The sequence below is a fragment of the Sciurus carolinensis genome, chromosome 7, assembly GCF_902686445.1.
Source record: "Sciurus carolinensis chromosome 7, mSciCar1.2, whole genome shotgun sequence".
Lineage (NCBI taxonomy): Eukaryota > Metazoa > Chordata > Mammalia > Rodentia > Sciuridae > Sciurus > Sciurus carolinensis.
The window spans coordinates 61,954,271-61,973,417 of NC_062219.1; the positions used below are offsets into that span (position 1 = coordinate 61,954,271).

General features: G+C 33.5%; 1 protein-coding gene and 1 pseudogene across 5 annotated transcripts in view; one reads left to right on the forward strand and one right to left on the reverse strand.

Moving 5' to 3' along the window:
- The window catches only part of Ascc3 (activating signal cointegrator 1 complex subunit 3), a 404,873-nt gene that overhangs the window by 57,779 nt on the left and 327,947 nt on the right, over positions 1-19,147 (forward strand). The window lies entirely within an intron of this gene.
- LOC124988431 (proteinase-activated receptor 2-like) lies at positions 8,168-18,544 on the reverse strand (annotated as a pseudogene).

Below are 19,147 nucleotides of genomic sequence, written 5' to 3' on the forward strand. Positions count from 1 at the left end.
AATGCAACCCTGAACCAGATAGCCCCTATAAAGACTTTAACATTATTGTAATGAGCAGGATGAGTTTGATTACTCTTTACAGTGTTTCTAGTTGTGGACAAGAGGATGGGGAAGGGTGTAGGATGTAAGTGAGTAAATAGAGGTACCTGCCAAAGGGCTTCCAGTCTCCTGTAGGTGTCTCAGGAAGGGAGCTGCTCTTCCAGTGATGAAGATCACGCCCTCAGGAATAATTCAAAATACCTACACCAGCCTCCAAAGAAGCTGGGGAGCACCAGCGAAGGTGCATGTCCCTCAGGCACAGTGTCCCTCAGCAGTAGGAGGGCAGGTGGGCAGGCTCAGCTACTGGCCTCCATCCTCAGTGGGGGGGCAGTGTGATGGGCTCAGCAACCCACGTCCATCCGTGGTGGGGGGGCAGGCTCAGCGCTGGCTGTAAACTTCTTAAAAAAGAGGCAAAGATGAGCTTCAGAACTAGAACACTTTACCTAAGATTTTTGAAGGGCCCCATCTTACCTGAGATAAGGCTTTGCTCCAAAATAAGTCAGACTTCAGCTTATTTAAGGTTATATTCAAAAGATTGCTTTTCATTGTAAAATTACTGTGATCTCATGCAGGGGATATAATGTATAGCTCAGCCAAAATTCAAAATAGCTATTACACAAACTAAATGTTTTACTGTTGTTAATTCCATTTTGTATTTTCTTTGTAAACTCTATAACTGTTGCTTGATTAATGTTTTGCAGAAGTACTACTTCAAGAACAAACAACCTAAATGAATTTGAGATGATAAACCATTACCTGTAGGACAGATAATATAGACCCCAATTAAATAAAAGAGGATAAATGACTGTAAAGTCAGAAACATTGGAGATAAAGCCTAGTACTCTTACCTTATGACTGGTGAGACTGGCTTGCTGGATATTTAAGATCATGTTTAAGATCAAGATTAACACAAAAGGGCCAAGAAAACCAGTATTTGGCTCTTGCCCTCTTAGTCAGCCTGAACCCAGGGAATGGGAGAGCTTCTCTAAGGAGCTTTACAACGCTGGGCCACATGATCTCCCGATCAGGGAGATTGATGAGACCTCTAGAGAATGAAAAGCCAGTCAGTGCACCTGTTGCAAAGAGGAGGGTCATTGAAAAAGGGAGATATCCCTGATGCTTCCAAAGGAAGCCACCTCATCAGGGAGTCCCTATCTAGCAAATGGCACTAAAGAAGCTAAGAAGCTGCTCTCAGATTCTCCATGAGTAATCCCTGTGGGAACTCAGCTGACCCTTAACAGAGAAAGGAACAAAGTTAATTTGACCAGCTTGGTCTTGAACACCTGGCAAAAATAGTTATAACCAAAATACAGCCATAACTGGGTTTAAAAGGAAAGACAATAGTTCCTTTATTGGAACTTAAGCCCTACAGTTGTGTTAGCCCCAAGAATAAGTAAGATTGGAAGGTACAAAGAGATTATTAGGCAGGAGTTCCTGATAATATCAAGAGAAACTGCCAGAGTCAGAAATTTTTGGTCCTTTTAAGGTCTACAGATCTTCCTAAACAGGACCATGCCTGCTAAATTGCCTACAGAATTTCCTACAAGATCAGATACACAAGTTCACCCACTAATTGGTCAATCAGCTGCTTCTCCTTCAAGACTACCACCCCCAATACCCAAAGCTGAGACCTGTGATTCACTATTGACACCTCCGGCTCCAAAAACTCTGCTCTCTCCTTAAGCCCTCCCTAATCCCCTTTTTTTTACAGGAATGAGACTCTTTGCCCCTAACTAGCAGGAAGAAGCTACAGAAGAAAGGCCATTGTCCCACCCCCGATATCTATAAAAACAAAAAAGGGAGGAATATTGGCATGAGATCTGCCATTTTGCTGCCACCAGTATTCTGTCCCCCCCACACCATTTTACAACCCAGATTGTTAGCCCATAAACTTCCTGATCAGTCATTGGTCTGGTGTTATTTGTCTACGAAATTCCACTACTTATGAATGGCTCCACTGCCATTCTCTCTCTCTCTCTTTCTCTCTCTCACTCTCACTCTCACTCATCTTCTCTCTCTCTCTGTCTCTCTCTCTCTCTCTCTCTCTCTCACACACACACACACATACACACACACGCACACACACTCATACATTCATCTTCTCTCTCTCTCACCCTGAGGGCAGACACTCTGTCTGCTTAATAAAATCTCTTGTGTGAGGTTCCCCGTCCACAGTGGTTTCTTTTTTTTTTTTTGGCGGTACTGGAGATCGAACTCAGCACAAGCACTGTACCAGCTGTGCTATTTCTCCAGCCCCAGAGTGGTTTCTGGGTGCTTTTCAGTATCCCTTTCTAGAGTAGTTCTCTTGTAAATGATTTGTTTTGCTGAACTGATAACTACTCCTGTTACTTTGGCCATTTAATCCTGTATGTATGCAGTGGGACAACAAAGTCATGCACACTTACTTGGTCTTATGTTACTACATTCTTGATGTATGATGTCATTTAAGTTTTTCATTCCTTAGTCTTTTTTTAAGTGCAAACCTTCAGTTTTCTTCCATGTTGATATTAATCCATTATCAGTAAAATTTAGAAACAGTTGTTCAGTGTTCCAGTAGTACTGATGTGTGGAATACTGTCTTTTCATCTTCAAAGATGTTATACTTTCATTTGCTTTGTTGGTCTTACGATGACTATCCTCATAGTCTCATAGGAAACTAATAAAGATTGTTTCACAATGACTTTACTTGCAAATCATGTGGTCTGTTGTTACATTGCCATGTGTCAATGTTAAGATAAAACCCTTAAGTAGCTTTCATAAACCATTGACTTATTTTTGTTTGTTTATTTAAGTTGGAGACTTTGGCCATAATCTAGCACTTATGTTTTTTCTTATTATTTCTAGAGATAGCAGTGATTGTGATATCAAATCCATATATAGTTCCTGAACCTTTCAGTGTCTGAAAATTTGAGTTTTTTCAAAGAGGCCATTTCTTATTACTTTGTTCCTTATCATAGATAGTGTTCAGTGTATATGGCTTTTGTTCTGCTTGAAAAAACAGTTTCAAGCCACTATTTTCTGTAAGAGAATATGGGAGTCGTTTGAGACTTGATTATTTCTCCCAGCTTCTCCAAGGAAAAACATTTTTTTGGTTTCCTTGTTTGTGCATTGCTAAAAGGGCTTCATTATTTCTCATTTTTGTGTGCCCAGGTTTTTTTTTTTATGAGATTTAATCTTGTAGACATAAAAATATGTTTGTTTTTACTGTGATTTTGCTGCCATTTTTTCTGTCATATCCTTCTGGGTTTTTTTTTTCCTCCATAGTTTATGATTAAATGTTTAACTGTTTTGTGTATTAGATACCAATTTTTTCTCTTAATTTTTCCAGGATTGTGATGGGAATTCTAATGCCTTTGCAGTTATTAATACCACCTATCTTTAAATACAACTTCATTTCTTTAATTTCAAAAGATATATCATCATTGTAGAAATTCAGAACATTATAAACTGTGGGATCTAAAGAATCTGTGATGACACCATTATCCATTCATAAGCCACCATAAATATTTAAGAGTATGAATTCTTTAAATATAGATTCTTTGGGTAAGATTTGGATCATATAATGTATATAATTTTGAACCTGCTTTTTTATTAGTTAAAATTTTCTAATATACATGTTTTTATGAAAATATTCTATTATATAATTTCAATAGTTGCAGAATATTACATTTATCATTGTTTCTTAAATTTCCTAGTCTCTCTTTATCTCCTTTTTCTTCCCACCATCTTTTTTTTTCTTTTCTTTCTTTTTTTGAGCTGACTTTGTATTCCTAGGCACAATTGATCTTCTTCCACCTCTTCCTCCAAAGTAGCTGAGTGTATAGGCACATACCATGCCTAGTGAAATTATCTACTACCAAAGATTTAAGTTTTACTTAACATTTTACTATTATAAATAATGTTGTACCAAAGACTCTTATGCCAAGCAATTATTTAGATATATTTTTTCCTGAATATGTTCTTGTCAGTGAAAATTTCATCTCTGAATCCCTCCATGGATATCAAAATCCAAGAATATTCAAATCTCTTATATAAAATTGCATAATATTTGCATATAATATTACGTATACATCCTCCTGTATAGTTTAAATCATCTTTCATTTACTTATATTATTCTAGCCAATGTAAATACTTTGTAAATAGTTGTTACACTGTATTGTTTAAGGAATAATAGCAAGAATAAGAAGTCTGAACATGGTCAAGAAAGATGCATTTTTTCCCTCAAATATTTTTGATGTATACTTTGTAGAATTCAGAGATCTCTTAAGATAGTGGGCCAGTTGCCCTGACTTTCTTGAATCTGCCACTTTACATTTCTGCCTATAAGCAGTGTCCTTGTACTTAACTTCTTTTTTTTTTTTTTTTTGATACTGAGGATTTAACCCAGGGAAGCTTAACTACTGAGCCTCATCCTCAGTCCTTTTTATTTTGTAGTTCAAGACAGGATCTTGCTAAATTGCTTAGGGACTTGTTAAATTGATGAGGCTGACTTTGAACTTGTGATCCTTCTGCCTCAGCCTCCCAAGCCACTGAGATTACAGACCTGTGTCACCCACCATGCTCTACTAGCATTCTTGACGATTATATATTATATTAAAAAAAAAAATCTTGCCTATTTAATAGAGGGAAAATAGTATCTTTTTCTTATTTTAGAATCGGTACTGGTAATTGAACCCTGGGCCTCATTCATACAGGCAAGTGCTCTACCACTGAGCTATACTCCCAATCCATTTTATTTTTATTTTGAAATAGGTTCTCACTATATTGCCTGGCCTCAAACTTGTAGTCTTTCTGCCTCAGCCCACCACACCTGTGTATCTTACTCTCTTAATTACATTTTAAAATTACTATTGAGGTTAAAATTTTTTTTATGTTATTTGTAAACCTCTTACTGTTTTTCTTGTGAGAGTTGCTCATTTTTCCATAGATGGAGTGGAGTTACTTTTTCACGTAGAAGAAGCATATTAAGATTTGGAAGTTTTTATAAGTAGGCAGTCTATTCATCTTTTCATGCAAGAATCTTCTGTTGGTGTTATGCTAAGAAAGGCAATCCCAAATACATGATTGAAACTTTCATCATTTTGTACTTTTAAAAAAATTTTAGTTTCAGTGGTTTTGTTTAGAATGTTACTTGGATCAGATGTATTTATTCTTTTTTCTTAATTTGTGGGTATATATCTATCCTAAAGTGACATGGTCATTTTCTCCCAAGGTTCTTATTACTTCCATGTTGTCTACTACTTTAGATTCTTTATTCCTACTTAGAAGAAAGCATTTTAGGGATGAGATTTTCATGAAGAAAACTCAAGAATTATTTCTTTTATTTTTACCTGAGTGTAACATTTAGAGACGGGTAAGAGTGAAGTATTTTACCTGCTGTAACAGATTTCTTAAGTTTTATCATCTATATTAGAATAGTCCTGGCTATATAAGGTTAAATATTTATATCTAGAAATACTGTTAATCCAGATAGGAAGATTTGTTTTAGCAGCTGTATCTATAAAAAATAAATTCAATGTGACTCATTGTGGGAGCTATAAATGCAAATGATTAAGGGCACACTAAGGTTAGATATATGTATGTCCCCTAGGTCTTCTATTTAAAAACTTACCTTAGCCAAGTCACTTCTTTGAGTCTCAGTTTTATTACTTGTTATGTGCAGACCATATAGTGAATTGCCATCTAAGTTGACTCTGAAGATATAATGCTCATGAAGCCCTTAGAACAGTGCTTAGCATATGGTATGTGCTCCCTATATATTGACTATTGTAAATAATACTATATAACTAGCTAACAATATAATTTTATAGCTAAAAGATAGCCTTATGCTTGGGTGATGATAGTTCTTTTTATTTTTGTGCTCTTCAGATTACTGCATGCTTTAAAGGAAGCTGTAATCCTACTGATGTTATGTAGAGTAGAGTTACCAGGTTGGCGAAGGAGGTAGAAATCATGTATTATGATGAGCACTTGAAAGAAATTGTAGTTGGGTATCCTTTTGAAGGGAAAGCTCTGGTGGGATTAGGGGGTAAGCACATTATTTGAAGAGCTATATGTGGAAGAGGAGGTTCAGGGGTTATAACTAGTATGTGTTGAAAAAGGTACGTGAGGATACATCTCAGCTCAGGCAGACCTTTTCATTTTTCAGAGTCCTTCAAAATAATGAGCTCTTTCGGTGAGTAATGTGATTTGTTATTGCAGATATAGAGGCATTTGCTGAATTTGTTGAAATTTGTAGAAAATTCAATTTTGATGACTTTTAAGGTTCCTGTTCATCTCACAATTTTTTGAGGTTATATGTTATGGTTATGGGTGAAAATATATTATTCATGTATTAAGCTCACAGTGAGGACTTAGAAATGTTTGTCATTACCAACTTACAGCAATAAAAGATTCCAAACCATCGTGCTCATAATTGGAATGGTTGTCCTATTTATTATTTTTAAGTTGTAGAAAAAGGATCATGTGTTATTTATAAATCCACCATAAAATAATTTTTAAAAGTCATAAATACAACAGATATGTAAAATCAATTTGGAGTCAGATACTTCTCAAATATGCTGTAAATCCTTGTATATCCCTGCTTCTTTCGAAACAGATGTGGTTCAAAACCTGTGAAAACTGTAATTTCATATTTGGTAAGAGGTGAACAAAACTGACAATAAATATGCCAACAATTTTTAAAAATACTAAGTGGTAAATGCTATTTTTAGTTGTAAAATACTCTTACTCAGACTGAAGTTAGTAAAACGTTATGTAAGATTTGTATTTACATATTGAAGATCCTCATTGTGCTTTTCTTGACTAGTGATACACACAAAAACAAAGGATTGATAAAGAAATAACTGAAAATCCCAAGAAGTCACTCAGGAGATTTTATTATAAACTGAACACAAAGATGCATAAAACTTTTTTTTTTTTTTTTTTGGTACCAGGGATTAAACCCTAAGAGTGCTTAACCACCGAGTCATATCTCCCAACTGTTTGTTTTTTTTGAGGAAGGTCTCGCTAAGTTGCTTAGAGCCTCAGTAAGTTGCTGAGACTGACTTTGAACATGTGATTCTCCTGCTTTTAGCCTTCTGAGCCGCTGAATTATAGGCATTTGCCACCACACCTTTTCTTTATGGAAATTATTGTAGTACCTTATCAAGTGGCAGCAAAGCCCAGACCAGTGATTCTCAAACTCATGTGCATAATCTTCACAGGTTTATAAAATGTCCCTATTCCCATAGTCTGAGTTCTTGTTACTGAAACTGAGGAACCTATACTTTTATCAAGATCCCCAATGAGTTTAAGGAAGTGTACAAGAATGGCACTTATGCTGGGCGAAGTCATGCATGCCTATAATCCCAGCAGCTCTGGAGGCTGAGGCAGGAGGATCTCAAGTTCAAAGCCAGCCTCAGCAGTTTAGCAAGGCGCTAAGCAACTCAATGAGATCCTGTCTCTAAATCCTGCGCAACCGTAGAAACAAAAAGATGTACCCCATTTGTGTATAATGAATCAAAATGCAATCTGTAAAAATAAAAAAAATTTTAAAAATATTTAAAAAGGACTAGGGATGTTGCTCAGTGGTTAAATACTGCTGGGTTCAATCCCTGGTACCAAAAAAAAAAAAAGCCATTTACTGAACATTTGAATTCTATTGCCCAACCCAAGCTCAATGCTATCGGTTGGAAATCTGCCTCTGAGCAGCTTGTTTACCGTGTTATATTTTTATTTATAAATTAGTCAGTCAGACTGATGCTCTCTGAAGGCCCTTAAGCCCTAAAAGGATAACCCCAGGTGTAGAAGAAATAGTTTCAGACCAAAACCTAGTCTTCATTCAGACAGAAAGCTAGTCTTCATGTCAGGTGTAGTTTTTGTAGGTAACAGGGTTTCTGTCTTTTCAGGACCTTCTATATCATGCTTTTTCAGTTCAGTTTTTAGGACATCTGAGTAGGAGAAGTCTGACACACATCTATGTTAATGTGGGAGACTTTTCCCATACAAACAAGGATACTTCCCTAAATCCTGGGAGAACTGCTTATACAAGGCCTATGCAAAGCCCTGCTTGGTTATGAAAGAATATCCACAATGGTAAGCAGGCTTCATATCCTCCTGTAAAACTTCATCTGTGGAGCTGGAAAACTCAATAGATCTTAACACTGATTGAACCTGAAGAGTACGAATTGAATTTCTTTGAGGTGAGGGATATTTGCACTCGTTTCACAGTGTAGAGGCTTCCTCAAAGGAGAGCATTCTTCACATGATCCCTGAAATCTTGTGAAACAATGTAATAGACAAAAGGGTCATTGTAGCTTTTGAGGGTGGACAGATAGAGGGCTATAATACATAGGACATAGACATGGCAATGGCCTCAGCTTTTAATCAGGAAATAATGAACCATGAGCTGATCAAGTACATGGCAAGGACAGTGACTGGAGTTTGATGGCCCTCTGCCTTTTTTTTTTTTTTTTCTGGTTGTTCATCCATGGCAGAAGATGGGAGCATCTGATCATGAGTACATAGGCAGAGGCTGAGGAAGGCTGGGAACACAAAGACTCCAATGACAAGAGAGAGGAAGCAGTTGAACATGTCTCCCACCAATACCTCCTCAGCCAAAACATCATGACAGCTTGTAATGTTAAGAACTAGAATGTAGTTGGTCTGCTTCTTGACATATAGGGAACAGTGACCAGCAAAATCAATAGCCATATTCCCAGGGAGATACCAATATCAACGTGTGCTTTCTTCCTGGTGTGCACCATGGGGTTCATGATACACCAATACCTCTGCACACTGAGGCATGTCATGAAGAGAACGGAATAGTACATATTGCCATAGAAAAAGGCCAGTGAGCACCTTGCAAAGAGATTCCCCATAAATCCAGTTGTTGCCATGTATGTGTGGAAAACAGTCTTCAAGGGGAACCAATTAATGGACAGGAAGTTTACCAAGGCCAGATTGACCATGTAAATCACAGCAGGATGCTTCTTTGTTTGGAAAAGGAAGACCCACAGAGCCATGCCATTACTTGGCAAATCAACCACAAATACAATTGTGTAGACAATTGGAAGAAAGATGGTAGCAAGCTTTCCATAGAAAACACATCCACAGAAAAACCTGGTTCCACTGGAACTCCTTTTCTGGTGATTGGAGTGGAGTCATAATGCTTACCAATAAGACTTCTTCCTTTAGAGATTCTGTTGGATCCTCTAGTAGTCTGACTGCAGGAAGCAGAAGCCACCAGTGGGATGGCACTCCTCCATTTTCTTTTTGACTCTATTCATTCATTCACTCTAGTTGTGCTAAGAACTCTTTTAAGTGTTGAACATAATCTAATGAAGTTTCATCAACCTATACCTATCATCTTGCTTTCTTAAGTTTCTACCTCTTAGGACTTTTGTGTGTATATGTGTGTGTTTATTAATTTATTTAAAAGGATAATGGGCCATAATATTTTATTTAATATAGTGAATGTTAAGACTAATTTAGATAAAACATATTGAGAATTACCTAGAATGTATTATGAGTTTGTTTACATAAATATAATTAATAGATTTAGAAATTTGCTGTAAGCATTCTTTTAAATGCTTGACTTAATACATGTATTTTGTTCAGTTTTTATATATGCACATATGTGGTTATAACGTGTTTTCCTCAGAGGTAATTAAAATTAGCATATCTTCTTTGTTAGAATCAAACTATCAATTTGACATATGTATGAAAATGTAAAGTAAGCTTTTAAATATACATTGATTCCTAGTTTTAACTTTATTTACTATACATCTAATTAATCATAGTATATGGGTATAATTAGTGTTCATATTCCAAGATGTCTTAATTTTAAGTGTTGAGTGACCTTGGTTTTAGCTTTGGTAAGTTATTACATTAGATTAAGTACCTGCAAATAATGAGCATTAGCTATTATGAAAATGTAATTTATCTAATTCTCTGCAAGCAACAATTTGCATAGCACATTTTTTCATAGAATAATAAATGCTGTCTTAATTTTCATGGTTATTTTCTTTTCTTATTCATGACTATTTTGCACATGTATTTGAAATACTTATTAATTTTCTATGCTACAAACCAAACAGAATAATTTAAAATTGTTAAAAAATATTTTCTTCTTATTGTAATTATTCAATATTTATTTCCACATGAATTGTCAATTCAAAGCTTTTTTCACAGTTACTCAGCTTTTAACATTTTCTACTTTTATTATATTTCATTATTCTTAGTTTTAATATGTACATTATTTACATTATATGCAAATCTAAAGTTGTATATTATCTAAAAGATTCTCTACTGAATAGTTTTTCTTTGCATACTATGCTTGTTTTAATGTAGCTTATATACTATTTATTACTTTAATGTGTAGAACAACTCTAGCTTTTAAAATGTGTGCCTCTGTATAATTCAAAGGAAAATGCATGGGTTTTCTTTGCTTTATGAGAATCAGAATTCTTCTCTTTTTCTTGAGGCTTTTTTGGTCATGCACTGATGCATTATATAGGTTTTATACTTTGCTTAGAATTCCAGCCTGAGTAGAGAATTTGTAAATTATACTGTTTTAATGCCCAACATTATTCCAGCTTCATAAAATCTGCTTCTGGAGCTTTTCAACTTTTTCTGTTTTAAGTTTATACAAGAAAGATTATCTGTTTTATGAAGAAAATACTAGTGTACATCTAAAACTTTATGGCTTGGTGCCTTTTTATGGAGGGCTGACTTAAATTGCCAATTCAGAATTTCCAGTAGTTGTTGGTTTATTCAGACACTTTCTTCTTAAGTTTGAAAATTATATTTTTCTAAAAAATTTGACATCTCTTCTGAGGACTTAGCCTATTCTTACAAAGTAATTCATAATATGATTTGTCTTTATTTTCACACTATTTTTTGTTTATATCATCCCTTACTTTGTATTTGCCTTTTTTCTACTATTCTCCTCATATTTGCTCAATTAGTATTTGTTTTAAGAAATCAACTTATAGTTTTATGCTTTTTATTTTTATTTTTTCCACATCTCAGCTTTTATTCATACAGCATGTGTTAGTTTGAAATAATAAGACATCTGACAGTTTTCCATTCTTTAGATTTACAAGATATTAGGATAAGCCTGAAGGTCTGGTTGTACTCATTTAGAACAAGGGTATTTGTTTCACAATTTAAATGGGTTTCTTTTTAAATTTTTTAAGTTGTTCACAACTGCTTCTTTTCTTATGCTATTGGAGATAACATTTGAAATACTCTAAAAATTTAGTGACTTCAGGACATTGATTTTATTGTATGTGAAGTATAAAGATTTCAATGGTAAATTATCAGAGATGTATATGTTGTGGCCCAGTGTCTAAAACTGATAGAAAACAACATAGCATTGATCACTGATTCTTTTTGTTGTTTGCTCCACAATGATTTGTTAAGCATCTTTTACATAAAAAACATTTTGCTAGATTTTTTTTAAATCATGAGTAGATGTTCTTCCAGCTTTATAAAAATTTATCAATTGTAAGAAAAAAACTGACTTGATCAATAATAACTTCAGAGTTCTTTTTCCTTGAATTTTATACAATCTTATGTTTTTAATTAATTTTTTAGAGCAGTTTTAGGTACTGAAAAACTGAGCAAAATTTTTTCTTCATGTATATATCCTCCTTCCACTGTTATTAATGTCTTGCATTAGTGTGATAGTTTTGTTAAAATTGATGACACAGTATTCATACATTATTATCAATTAAAGTCAGTAGTTTATTTTAGGATTCACTCTTGATATTACCCAACTTGTGAGCTTTATTTTTAATTCATTAATTAATTTTGTGCTCCTGGAATTGAGCCCAGTCCCTCATGCATGTTAGACAATCTCTATACCATTAAGTTACAACCCTATCCTTTGTCTGTGGGTTTTGACTAAAGTGTAATCATATTGTAATGATATATACCTACTATCAGTATCAAAGAGAGTAGTTTCACTTCCCTAATAATTCTTTGTGCTCTGACTTTTCATCCTTCCCTCTCCGTAAACCCTTGGCAACCACTGATCCTTTTTAATACCTCTATAGTTTTTCATTTTCTGCAATGTCATATAGATCTAATCATAGTGTGTAGCCCTTTCAAGCTGGCTTCTGGTTACTTAGCAGTATGCATTTAAGATTTCTTTTATGTTTTTCATGGCTTGATAGCTCCATTTCCTTTTAGTGCTGAATAATATTACTTTATATGGATGTACATAATTTGTTTATCCATTCACTTGTTGTAGAACATCTTGGTTGTTTCCAAAGTTTGTCAATTAAAAAACTTTACTTTTTATTTACTGAAATTTTTCTTTTATTACCATCTTTCTATTTTCTTTGGTTTTGCCCAGTTCTGTTTCTTTGTGAATATTTTCTTCATTTGTTTCCTCTTTTTTCAAAATTTCTACTAAGTGTTGCTTTAACTTTATTTGATCTAATATGCACTTCTCATAGTTTAATTGTAGTTCTTAAACTATGTAGATGAGTATTTTCTAGTTTCTCAGCTTTTATGTTTACTATTTTCTACTGTCTGTTGGATGACTCAAGTTTTTATATTCCTTTTTTTTTCTGCTTTGGAAGCTAATTGAATTTCACTTTTAGTTGGTGCTCTTGAATTTGTTTTAAGCATAAATAAGTAACTGTAAATATGACTTCCATTTACTATATACCTTCCTCTTGTCCATTTTACTATTATTGTTTAGAGTTTTATTTCATTTTTTAAAGGTAAAAATGGTTTATTTGGTTTAGAGTCTCTACTTTGTTGGCTTATTTTATGAATGTGTTCACTGTTTCTTATATTTCATTTTTTTCCTTCTTCAGTACTTTTCTTTTAAATTTAACCTTTATGTATTTATTTTTTATGTGGTGCTGAGGATGGAACCCAGTGCCTTACCCATGCTAGGCAGGCCTCTGCCACTGAGCTACAACCCCTCTTTTTAGCACTTTAAGGATTCTGTTAGTGAGTTTCTGCGTGTGATATGTTTTTAGCCTTTTTATGTCTCAAGTTGTTTTAGTTTGTCCTTATTCCTTAATATTAGTTTAGTTGGGGGGTTACATTTTAGGTGGACAATCATTCTTTCAGTACTTAAGTTTAATACTACAGCACCATCCAGTATCATTTGTGACTGATCAAACACTTGCTGCAGCCTAATTTTTCATTTGTTTATAACCACTCAATCTGACTATTCATGTATTTCTATAATACTGGATAATTCAAGGCATTAATCATTTCAAATATTGCCTTTTTGCCATTCTTGCCAGTCTTCATACTTAAAAATCTTAATTAAGATGTATTGGAACTTCTCTATATAATGTCCATGTCTCTTAAATACTTAAAAATTTTTTTTTAATCTACTTACTGCTGTTTTTCATTACAGGTGAATTTTTAGTACTCTCTAGAATTATATTTTAGTGACTGTTTTTCATTTCTAGATTTCTTCAATGTCCTTTTTTTGTATCTGTCAGTTCTTATTTTGCATTTTTATTTTAAAATTCTTTTAACCAACTGTTTTGCTTATCTTTTTGAGCTTCATAATACTACTTGTTTTTAAGTTTTTATCACAATGTTCTCTATTACTTTCTTCTGGAAGGAAGTTTTTTTTTATTCTTTTTAGTTATATATGACAATAGAATTCATTTTGACATAATTATAAAAGCATGGAATAGATCTTGTTTTAATTCAGTCCCTAGTACCTCCTCTTCCTCTCCCCTCCTCCTATCCCCTGCTCCTTTCCCTCTACTCTACTGATCTTTCTGCCACCTACCCCTAGTTATTTATTTGTTTAAATTAATTTCTTGTGGATGTGCATGGTGAGATTCACTATGGTATATTCATATATGTGCATACGAATGTTATGTCAGATTCATTCCACTTTTATTCCATCTCTCCTTCTTTTCTTTCATTCCCCTTTGTCTACTCCACTGATCTTTATTCTTTTTTCTTACCCCTATCCTCCTTATTGTGGATTAACTTCTACATATCAGAGAAAACATGTGACCTTTGACTTTCTTTGGTCACAAAGAAATAAGTCACTTATTTCACTTAGCATGACAGTCTCCAGATCCATCCATTTACTGGCAAAAGTCCTAAAGTCATTCTTTATGACTAATACTGCATTTTATTTATCCATTCATCTGTTTAAGAGCACCTAGGATGACTCCATAGCTTAGCTATTATGAATTGTGCCACTGTAAACATTGATGTGGCTGTGTCACTGTAGTATGTTGATTTTAAATCCTTTTAATATATCCTGAGGTGTGGGATAACTGGCTCAAATGGTAATTCCATTTCTTGTTTTTTGAGGAATTTTCATACTGCTTTCCAAGTGGTTGCAACAATTTGCAGTCCTATCAACAATGTATGGGTGTGCCTTTTTTCCCACATCCTTGCCAACATTTATTGTTACTCTTATTCTTGATAATTGCCATTATGACTGAAGGTAGAGATACTGTATTATTATTGAGACATTCAATTTATTTCCTAGTCTTCATTGAATTTTTTTGTTGATGTTGAGTTTGCAAAAAACTTCTATTTTTGCAAGTTCTCCTGTAGTTTATATGTGAGACCAGGTTTCATCTTATACAACTACACATGAGTTTTTCAAATCAGACTGTGAGGTTTTATATTTATCTCTAACACTTCTTAGGTTTGTCCGGATTACAACAGATATTTTGAAAAGTTTTGATTTTGATTCTATCATATTAACATTCTTAATATATGTGACAATTTCTTCTAATTTACTTATCATTGATACAATTGTGAGTACAGAACCATGAACAATCCTTGAATAAAAACTGATCTCAGTACTGAGATTAATCCCATAATTCACTTAACCATAAATGTTATTCCAACAGATACCTCATTAACATCAAGATATTCTGCTTGCTGTGCATCACTAGCTGTTTTTTAGAATGCCCATTGACTATTTGATGTGAAAAATGCTTGTCCACTCTTTTATAAGAGGTTTTTTTATAACTCCATATAGACTTATTTATTTATTTATTTATTTATTTTACTTTTAATGAATTCCTTAATATTCACTAGTGGAAACAGAATGGAGCTGAAAAAACTTTTGTAAATATTGAAATTTTCTTTGCTTTAAAGCCTGTTTTAGGTGATTATTCTTTTATGACTGGTCTGAAAAGCAGGATTCACTTTAACATGAGCAGAATTGTGTTTTACTAGGAAATAATGTTTTGCTAAAACTTTAGTAAATTCATAATTCAAGTGGGTTTGTCTTCTTTTTCTGTGTTGTCAACTTATCTCTGCATAATTCATTTAAAAATTATGGTGTTTATTTAGACCCATTATATCTCTTATCGCCAATTTTTATAGAATTTATAGTATAATTTCCATGATATTTTATTTGGAAGGTATAACATTACTTTTTATGGCAATATAATATCTGTGATACATTTGATAATTATGTTGGGAATATAGCACCCATTATAACACTGTTGCTATTGGAATAATAACGGTTTAATTCAGTATGTGATGGCAAGTGGAGTTTACTTTTCTTGAGATATTCAAAAACTGCATTCATCTGTTTAAATGTTGCTTTGTTAATAAATGAAATAATGCTGTTTTAAATCTATTCTTGTACATGTTCTGAAATAATTTTTGTCACCTTTGAAACTTAGTCTGTTGGTTAATTTTCTGTTTCCATAATTAATTTCATGAAAAGCTACTATAACCTGATAATTCATTTTAATCAAAAAGTTTTACAATAGCAAGAACTCTAAAAACCTTTTGTCATGCAAGAATACTTTAAAAGATAATGGCTTTAACAGTATTCACATGGAAAAAGATGTTACCTATCTCTATGTATTCTGTTTTCATTAAGTCTCATATCCTTTATAACCAGGTAGTGAAACTTGCTTCTTCATTGTTAGAGAGCTTCCGTCTATTTATTTTTTCAACCTGTTAGTACATGACCCTTTCTGTGCCCATAGCTAACTTCTTTCCTCTTCTTTTCCTCCTCCTCTTTCCCCGACTCCTACCCCCACTCCTCCTCCTCCCCCTTCCTCCCCTCCTCCTCTTCCTTCTTCTTCTCCTCTCCTCTTTCCCTCCACCCCTCCTCTTTCTCCTCTTCCTTCTCCTACTTTTTAATTTGATAGCCCCGGAAACTTGTACCAGTGTATAGAGCAGTGATCCAGACAGCTGCACCTTTACAAACAGTCACTCTGAGTGCCAAATTAGTTTGTAAGGCAAATCTTGAATGAGAACTGCACCTGCTCTCCAGTGTGGATGAAAATGGCAAATGTAATGAAAAGCATAATTTTGGGATTTCTTTAAATCTAATAGCAGCTGATGTCAGAACTCTGCTGGGGATACTTCATCTTGGAATTGTGGAAGTTTTGCTATCCAGAGCAAAGCAGCTTTCTTTTCTCTTTTGCTAGGACAGGCCTTGTATATGGCTAACAATTCAAAACACTGATTTAAAAGACTTTAAGGAAAGTCAACCTGAAAGTACAATGATTACTAGAGGTTGGTGGAGGGGAGTGAATAAAGTGTGGCTAGATTTGATGAGTGTACATACATTGATATCACACAACCTCCATTAATGGATACAATTAATACCTGTTACTCTAAATAGATAAATATAGTTTAAAAATGCTTTTAGGGAAATTCTATTTAATCTTTACCTTTCAACCTTTAAGTGATTTTCCTCGTTACTTTAGTATTTCAAGTCAATCTTGTACATAAGTTTCTTATTAGCTTTGTTGATACATAATTCACATACTATAAAATGCACCCATTTAAAGTATATAAATTATTGTTTTATGTATATGCATAAATATGTGCAATCATTACCACACTTTTAGTTAACTTAAATAACATCAAAAAGAAATCTAGGACCATTAACTATCATCTTGCATCCCTTCCCCCCTCCTACCTTTCCCTCTAAAGAACTAGTACTAATCTACTTCTGTCTCTATGGATTTCCTATTCTGGACACTTCCTGTAAAGGGAATTATACAATGCAGTCTTTTGTGACTGATTTCTTTCACTTAGCAAAATGTTTTCATAGTTCATCTACTTGTACACTACTTTATTTCCTTTTATGGCTAAATAATATTCTATTACATAGATATGCTATCTTCTGTTTATCCATCTATCAATTGATGAATATTTGGGTTGTTTCCAACTTTGGCTGTTGAGAATAGTTAAATTTATGTATGTGTTTTTATTTAGACACATTTTTATTTTCTTGGGTGTATAGCTAGGAGTATTATTGAGTCATATAGTAATTTTATGTCTGACTTATTAAGCATTCAGCAAACTGATATCTATGGTAACTGTACAATTTTATATTCCCACAAGCAGTGCATGAGGGTTCTATTATTTCTACATTACCAGTCCTTCCTTTTTTTCATTTTATAGCTTTTTTAGTGGGTGTTCAATGTTATGTCATTGTGGTTTTGATTTTTATCTTGCTGATGACTAATCATGCTGAGTATCATCATGTTTAGTGGCAGTTCATTTATATTCCATAGAGAAATGTAGATGCTTTACTTTTAAATTGAGTTTAATTATTGATTTATAAGAATTCTTCATATATTATGGATATAAATTCCTTACCAGATATGTGATTTGCAAATATTTTCTTCTATTATATGGGTTGTCTTTTTACTCTTGATGGCGTTTTTTGAAGTATGGCAGTTTCTTATTTCAATTTTTTTCAAATTGTCTGTTTTCTATTGTTGCTCATGTTTTCAGTGTCACATAGAAAAATCTTTTACCAAATCCATGTTCATGAAGATTTACTCTTATGTTTCTTCTAAGAGTTGTATAGGTTTAGCCCTTACATTTAAGTCATTCATTCATTTTGAGTTCATTTTTGTTTATAGTGTGAGGTAGTAGTTCAGCTTTTTTTTTTTTTTTTTTGCATGTGGCTAGCTAGTTATCACTGTATCCTTTATTGAAAGACTTTTCTTTCCTCATTTTTCTCTTTATTCTTTAAAAAATTGTTTCATTGTCTTTAAATTTTAGCTTTTTTACTATGTTGTGGCTGATCATGGATCTCTTTGTGTTTATCATACTTGGAATTTATTGAGCTCCCTGGATATGTGTTTGATGTTTTTCAGTAAGTTTAATAAATTTTAATCCATTATTTTAAAAAATAATTTTGTGCTCTTTTCTCTCCTGTCCTTTGGATACTCCTCTGTGTTATTGCACTTACTTGTGTCACACATTTCTGTTAGTCTTTATTCATTTTCCTTTCCATTTTTGGAGGTCATTACCTCTATCTTCTAATTTTCTAATTATTTTCTGCCAGCTCAAATCTACAATTGAGACCTTCTAATGAATTTTTAACTCCAGAATTTCCATTTGGTTCTTTAAAATATTTCTGTATCTTTATTTCTTCTCTGTTTAATTTACACTTGTCTTTACTTCTTTAATCATGGTTTCTTTTAGTTTTTTGAGCATATTTATAACACCTACTTTGAAATCGCTTTTCTGTTAAATTTGCAATCTGGTCACTTTCTAAGGTAGTTTCTGTTCCTTGCATTCTCCTCACACCCAGTGTCTGGATCAGAGGATCATACTTTTACTTATTATTTATTTATTTTTGCGACAGGGATCTGATCCAAGGCCTTGATCATGCTAGGCAAACACTTACCACTGAGCTTGATTTTATGGAGCTTCAGTCTGAACCAAATTTTTAGATGTGACTGAGAGCTAAATTATCTGAGAAGGGGTAAAATACATGGTAAATATTTAATCAATTCAATTTTTTTTTTCCATTTGAGTTGCAGGGTAATTCAGAAACACCAGATTATTTTATAATAGAACACAAAGAGCATCTTCATTCTATTTTATACATGAATAGTATTTCCTGGCCCAAAGGGTATGTGCATGTGTAATTTTGGTAGATATTGCCAAATTGTCCCTTTCTAGGGATGTGCAAATTTACACTTCTTCAAATATGCAAGCATTTGAGGTTGCTTGTTTCTCTCCACACAGGATAACAAGGAGTATTAATGAACTTTGGTTTTTTGACAAACTGAAAATCAAAGTCAGTGTAATTCTAAGTTTTTAAATGACAAATAAGACTGACGTTTTGGAATGTGTTTTGATAGATCTGAGGATTATTTGTTGTTTCATTCTGTAA